Source organism: Durio zibethinus, chromosome 13, assembly GCF_047325235.1.
Source record: "Durio zibethinus cultivar Kanyao isolate XHJ-2024 chromosome 13, ASM4732523v1, whole genome shotgun sequence".
In the NCBI taxonomy this organism is placed as follows: domain Eukaryota; kingdom Viridiplantae; phylum Streptophyta; class Magnoliopsida; order Malvales; family Malvaceae; genus Durio; species Durio zibethinus.
In genome coordinates this window covers 9,260,242-9,267,602 of record NC_143174.1, presented here as the reverse complement: position 1 = coordinate 9,267,602, position 7,361 = coordinate 9,260,242, and the positions used below count along the sequence as shown (strand labels likewise).

The 7,361-nt window shown below is 31.6% G+C and overlaps 1 pseudogene; it reads right to left on the bottom strand.

Moving 5' to 3' along the window:
* Positions 1–748: 748 nt before the first annotated feature.
* Positions 749–2,984, bottom strand: LOC111303972 (putative polyamine transporter At3g13620 pseudogene; annotated as a pseudogene).
* Between the last annotated feature and the right edge of the window lie 4,377 nt (positions 2,985–7,361).

Sequence of the window (7,361 nt, the reverse complement as noted above, 5' to 3'; positions counted from 1 at the left end):
CATGTTACTTTTCACGTAACACCAATAGTTTACCAACTTAGTTTTTTTATAACAACACGTATACTAGATTATACAATATGATTTGGGATGACGAATTAATTTTTACAAGCAAATATTATTCGAAATAATATATTTTTATGCGCAAATCTCAATATTACTTGAATTGTCATTAATACAAATACAATATGATTTGTGATGATGAATTAATTTTGGTGTTATTTTGTTATATACAGGAGATTATTATTTGGGAAAATAAAAAAAATTATAAGTATTTCAATTTAAATTTTAAATTTATTAAATATTATTTTTTAAGAATAATTATACAAATCAATAGAGTTAAGTTTAGAATTTAATTTTGGTGTTACTTTGATATTATATTTTCTTGCACAAAAATATTATAATTTTAAAAATAATATTATAATAAATTACTTTCTTTTCTTTTCACTATTTAATCAATAATTATTAAAAATTTTTATTAATTTTATTTATCCAAACAAACTATACATATGTTCTTTTCTTTTTTCTTTTTTTTTTCTTTTTCTTCACTAATGTGTATTCAAACATATCGTAAAATTAAATAGTTGGAACAGGAAATGCCTCCACCTTCCTCTCCGGATGATGTAGATTGCTAAATAAAATCCAAGGCAAAGAAAGTGAAACGAGAACAACATTCTATCACTCCCCTTCTCTCATTTAAAGAAAATCACCATAGGAGTGGATTAAAACAGAGGAAAGGACTGGTGTGTAAACATGCAGGATTCCATTTTTAGTCATTTAATAAGTTCTTATTTGAACATTTGATTAATATATGTTAGCTCTACTCTCAATGTCCCATTTTTTTTATCCAAGAAATAAGAAATTCAAATTCACTTCTTTGAACAAGAGATACATTGACATTGTAATAACAAATGTTCAAAGCGCTTTGAATTGACTGTTCGCTGATGAAGAACTTGATGTGCCATTTCCTTCGGAATTTGCCTTGGCGAGTTGTATCGATCTTGATCATCTGTCTTCATCTTAAACAATGCTGTACTAGAATACCTTCTTTTTCCTGCAAAAATTCATCAGAAAGTACCATCCAATGGCGCCCACAGTCATCAATCCACTAACCAAATGCACAATTTTAGTGGCAAAATCCATAATAACAAGAAGGAATGCTGATGGTATCAAGCACATGACTACCGGTGCTGGAATTCCCATTGGAACCCTACAAGGTCATTTTATTTCTGGCAACTTTCTCCTCAACAAAATAAAACATGCAAATTCCAGGAGCATTCCCAAATTGTACAAGAAATCAGCTGACGATATAATATCTGTGAAACTCATATATGACATACCAATTGTGGTCAAAGTTGAAAGCAGTATCCCTATCCAAGGAGTGTTGAACCATTTGGATCTACTATAAAAAAACTTGGGCAAAATGGCTAAATTTGCCACACCCTTGAGTTGATAAGCACAGCCGCTTAATTGAGCTTCAAATAAACCAATTGCTGATAACACAGCAACCACTTCAATCCAGAATTTTAGCCACTTCCCTGCAATCATCTCTGCAGCGTCAGCATGAAATCCAGCCTCCCAATCACTTTGATCCACAGAAACAGCCCCAATGACCGCAAAGAGTGGAATCAGATAGGCTACGCATGTGAAAATCACTGCCACAAGAAGAGCACGAGGAAACGTCTTTTGGGATTTATCTACTTCCCCATCAAGTGTACTAACATTGTCCCAAAAGTTCAGATTCCAGAAAAGGGTATTGAAAAACAGATTCCAATCCCTTTTCACACCTTTCTAGCCTAAAATGAACCATATATGGGGCTGGATCTTGGGGATTGCTATTGTTGGGCCTGAAGCAATAAACACAATAACATAGAAGTAATTTATTACAATAAATCCACAGCAATAGATAACAATCAGTAATCCAAAACATAGGAAAAATAAAGCACATATGGAAAACGTTCCAATATAGAGGGTAAAAACTATAGACCACTAGAAAAATCTCCACTATTAAATAATGGATATACAAAGTTCTCTTTTAGCTAAAACTCCAAATAATCAACAACTAAAGAGCTAATTGAAGAAATTTCAACAAATAAGTGACTCAACAAATACACCTTGGATTTGTTCCAAGAGAGTTTCAAACCCGATCTTCACTGTTTAGAATGTAAAACTCTGAATCATAAACCTACTAACAAAATTTCAATTCAATCAGACTACGGATCAACTTTTGTTCAACCAACTCTTCCTTCTCCTTTTTCTCTCTATTTTTTTTTGGCTTCTTTTCTTTATATTCAGTGCCTTCTCTCTCTGTTTCTTTTCATTCCAAAACTACCCTTTTATATGTACAACTTAATAGAAAAAACACTAAGGCCTATGGCCCTTGATTAGTCTAAAGGAATGGGGCTGAACCCCACATTCCTAATAGTCTTCCCCTCCAATCCCATTAGGAACAGATTCATCACCATAACAGTTTCATTTAGAACTTACTTTGGCCAAGAAATCCATTCTAGTAAAGTTATTGTAAAGCTCAAGCTTCTTTTTAAAAAGTGTCTTAGTTAACATATATGTTGCATTTCCATGAGTATGGACTTTTTTCAATAACATCTGATGTTCCTCAATCACCAAACATAATCAGTGATATCTAATATCAATGTGCTTTATTCTAGCATGGTGCATGACATTCTTACTCAAATTTAAAGCACTCTGGCTATCACAAAATACCACATACTCTTTTTTATTCATCCCTAATTCAAGAAGAAAACGTTTCATCAAAAGCATTCTTTACCTGTTTCAATTGCTGTAGGATACTCAGCATCTATAGTTGACAATGCAACATACATCTGCAACTTAGATTGCCAAAGCACAACTCTTCCTACAAAAATGAACAAATATCCTGAAGTAGATTTCCTACCATTAATATCACCTATCATGTCAGTATCATTAAACCCTTTTAGAACTAGTTGTGAAACTCCACAACTTAAGCACATTTTTTAGGTGCCCCTAAAATATTTGAAAATTCATTCCACTACTTCCTAGTAAACCTTTCCTAGATTAGAAAGAAATCTACTCATTATAGCAATTGCATGAGCAATGTTATGTCATGTGCAAACCATAAGATACATCAATAAACCAACTACAAAAGAATAAGGAATACTAGACATAACTAGTTGCTCTTCTTTAGTCATCAGATAGGATTTCTTACTCAAATGAAAATGATTAGCAAGTGAACTGCTAACTGATCTAGCAAGTTGCATGTTGAATTTACTAAGCACCCGTTTAACATACTTTTCTTGTGATAACCATAACTTTCTAGCTCTACTATCTTGGTTAATATCCATACTGAAAATCTGTTTTAATAGACCTAAATCCTTCATGTCAAAGGACTTAGACAATTATTCTTTCAACTTGTAAACCATACCAGTATCTTATTCCACAATCAACATATCATCAACATATAATAAGAGAATAATAAAGTTACCATCAAGGAATTTTTTGACATACACATAAGGATTCGCTGTAGTTCTTTTATATCTATAGCTCACCATAAAAGACTCAAACTTTTTATACCACTGTTGCAAAGCTTGTTTCAAGCCAAACAATCCCTTTTTCAATTTGCAAACTAAGTGCTCTTTCCTTTTTACTTCAAAATTCTTAAGCTAATTCATATAAATGTCATTCTACAAGTCACCATGCAAGAATGCAATCTTAACATCAAGTTGTTCAATCTTAACATTCAAACTAGCTGTAAATCCTAATATCACTTGAATGAAACTCATCTTCACAACTAAAGAAAAGATCTCATCAAAATTGATGTTGGGTTTTTGAGAAAAACCTTTCACCACCAATCGAGCTTTATACCTTACTAGTTTGTTACCATCTTTTTTCAACTTGAACACCCACTTATTTTTTTAATGGCCTCTTCTCTTTCGAAGGTTTAACAAGATCATATGTTTTATTTTTTCATAATTAATCCATCTTTTTTTCATTGCTTTTAACTAGTACTTTTTATCTAGAATAGTCTGCACATCTTGAAAGCTTTCTAACTCCCTCACTAGTAACTAAAATAAAATCTAAACTTGAATACCTAGTGGATGACTTGTGCTCTCTAGTAGATTTCTAGGCTGAAACTTGACACCTCCTAATGCCAAAGATAACTCCCCCTACTTAACATTATCTAGTGAAGAGGATTGCTCAATTTAACACTCTCAAGTAGAAAAAATTGCTCTTTCTACTCAAAACTGATTGCATCTGGCTTATCACTAACTATGGCTAACTTATTTGTATCCCCAAGTTCTATCTCTTGTTTATTTCCATAATATATAGATCTTTTCATTGGAACCCCTGTCAGTATTGAAACATCATACTCAATAGTAACTCATATAGTCATTTCATTTTTTTTAAAGACTACTTAGTTATTTTTTCATGGAAGATTACATCTCTGCTTCTGACTGTCTTTCTCTTCACTGAATCTCATATTTTATAGCCAAATTCTTCATCACCATATCCTACAATCACACATTGTACAATTTTACTGTCAAGCTTTGACCTATGCTCTTTTGGCATATGCATGAATGCTTTACACCCAAAAACTTTCAAGTGAGAGTATGAAGCATCTTTTTTTATCCACACTTTTTTTGGAATCTCAAAGCCTAAAGGATCGGATGGTGATCTATTAAACAAATAACAAGTAGTATTGATTGCTTCGCTTCACCCTAAAATGGCTTCAGTAATTTTGTCATCCTCAACATATATTTGACTTTTTTTACAATGGTGTGATTTATCCTTTCAGCTTTACCATTATACTATGGTGTTCCAGGTTTTGTCATCTCATGCCTGATCCCATGCTTTAAATAATATTCTTCAAAGTCTTTGGATGTGTATTTTTCACCATTATCAGTCTGAATACACTTCAAGTTAGCCCTATCATCTTTTCCACCATGTCATGAAATTTTTAAAAATACTACAATACCTGACTTTTTATTTTTCAACATATACACATAAGTCTTACATGAAGCATCATCAATAAAAGTAATAAAATACATGCTACCACCTAATTACTCAAACTCAATGGGACCATTTACATCAGAATGAACAATTCCAATTTGTTTTTTTTTTTCTGAGAACTTTTACAAAAAGAAACTTTATGATGCTTGCCAAATAAACAATTATCACATGAATTTAGAAACATACCTTTGGTCAAGGTAATGAGAGACTGCCTTGCCAATACCTGTAATCCCTTCTCACTCATATGTACCAGCCTCTTGTGTGACATATTTGCTAAAGCATTATCCTTAATAGCATTTATTTAGTTGCTATTTAATTGCATCTATGTCTTGTATATTGTGCAACATAGTTTTTTCTTTATAACTATTATAGATCCTTTGAGAAGCTTTCACTTTTTTTTTTTGTTGACTCTCATATATTTTCTTATCAAGGACATTAATAGCAAACAAGTTCATTCTTATATCCGAAATGTGTCTAACGTCCCTCAAAGTCAACATGTAGCATGTACTAATTTGTACAATAATATCACCAATCCTAATAATCTATGACATATTCTTATTTTTCATTTTAGTGTAACCAAAGTCTCATGCTTTGTAAGTTGTAAACAACTCCCTTTTAGGAACACAATGTATGTTACTCTTGTGTCAACTATTCATTCAATGTCGAGATCACCAAGGTGGTTGCAATCACCATGTGTACAAATTAAAGTAACTAAATTACTATTTGAATTCACTGCTGCAACATTGCTATTATCTAAACTCTTGTTTTTTTCATCTTTTCGCTCTTGCTTTAAAATTTTACAGTATTACTTTATATGACCTATTTTATCATAATAGAAGCACTTTACTTTATTTTTGAACTTGGATCTGTGTCTAGACTTACTATATTCTATTAACTTTTAACCTCATTGATGTTTCTACCCTTGTTCTTTATGACCAGAGCTTGATTTTTTAGGTCTAAATCTTTTCACCTCGCTTCTTCATTAAGCCTACTGTCCTTTACCATCTCCAATGTCATCTTGTAATTAGGAGCTGAATTAAGAATAGTCACAACTAAAGTATTCCAGCTATCTGGTAATGAACTCAAAAGAAACAACGTCTTCATTTCATCATCTATCTTAAACTCCATAGTAGTCATCTGATTAAATATATCTTGAAAATTACTCAAATGCTCTGCAACCGATCATCCATCCCTATAATGTAAAGTTGCAAGTTTTTAAAAAGTAAAGCTTTATTCATGCATGTTTTCCTCTCATACAATGCCGTCAAATTTTTCCAAATAGTGTGGGGCATCTGTCTCCTCACTAAATGATGAAACACGCTAATATCATAACTCATCAGAGTCTTTTACTAGGGAATGCAATCGAGTAAAAACAATTCATTGCTATAATATTTAAAAAAAAAAGGGATGATTTTGCAAAGTTTTCTTCAATGTTCATTAAAATACTTATTATCAAACACATTTGCAATGGAGACAATCTACTCAACTAATGCAAGATCTCTAAAAGCTTTTTTCAAACACATTTAAAACATAAAAAAAAAAAAAAGATAATACTTATTGTTAAGTGGAGAAAATAATTAATTAATAATGATTAAAGATACTGTACCTTCCAAACTGTTGCATGCAAACCTCCTCTGTCAAGAAGCCCTATGCTAGCAATTCTTTATAAATTTTTCCAAATTTTTCTCCTTTTGAGAATTTGAATTATGCGTCTCAAAAAAAAGAAACAAAAATATAAAGACAATCACATTGGTAATGGAAACAAACAATTTGATGCAATTTCACATCTAAACCAAAATCATGACTTTGAAACACATAAATTATATTACACAAATAAAAGCAAGAAATGAGATGAGACAAGCAGGTTTGAGAAGCAACTATTGTTACCTTAGGGCAAAGTAAGGTTTGATGACAAGTAGATCTGTGAGTGTGAGCACATTGAGAATAACTCTTAAAAGTTGGTTAAATAGAGGGAGAGTCGATCTGATGCCTCTACCATCGACATTTCTCTAGGTAGCCCTAATTCTCGCATTAGTTTTTGAGATCACTTCTGAAAATGCAAAAGGATTTAATTTTTCTTCTAAAAATATGATTACTTTTGAAAATGAATAAGGTAAATAATTGTTGGCTAGGTTTCTATTAAAAACTAAAATATTGTACAATTCATAAGAAAATCAAAATCAAAATAGAGAATGATTTTGGTGAAACTACCTGCGAAGAAATGACAGTGTTAGTGACAAAATGCCAATGGTGGCGTAATTGATGATGATGATGATGGTGAGAAAAAAAATTTAGGGTTTGATTTTTTAGTTAGGAGAAATTATTTAAATTTGATTAAAAAAAATGATTGGAGAGAGATT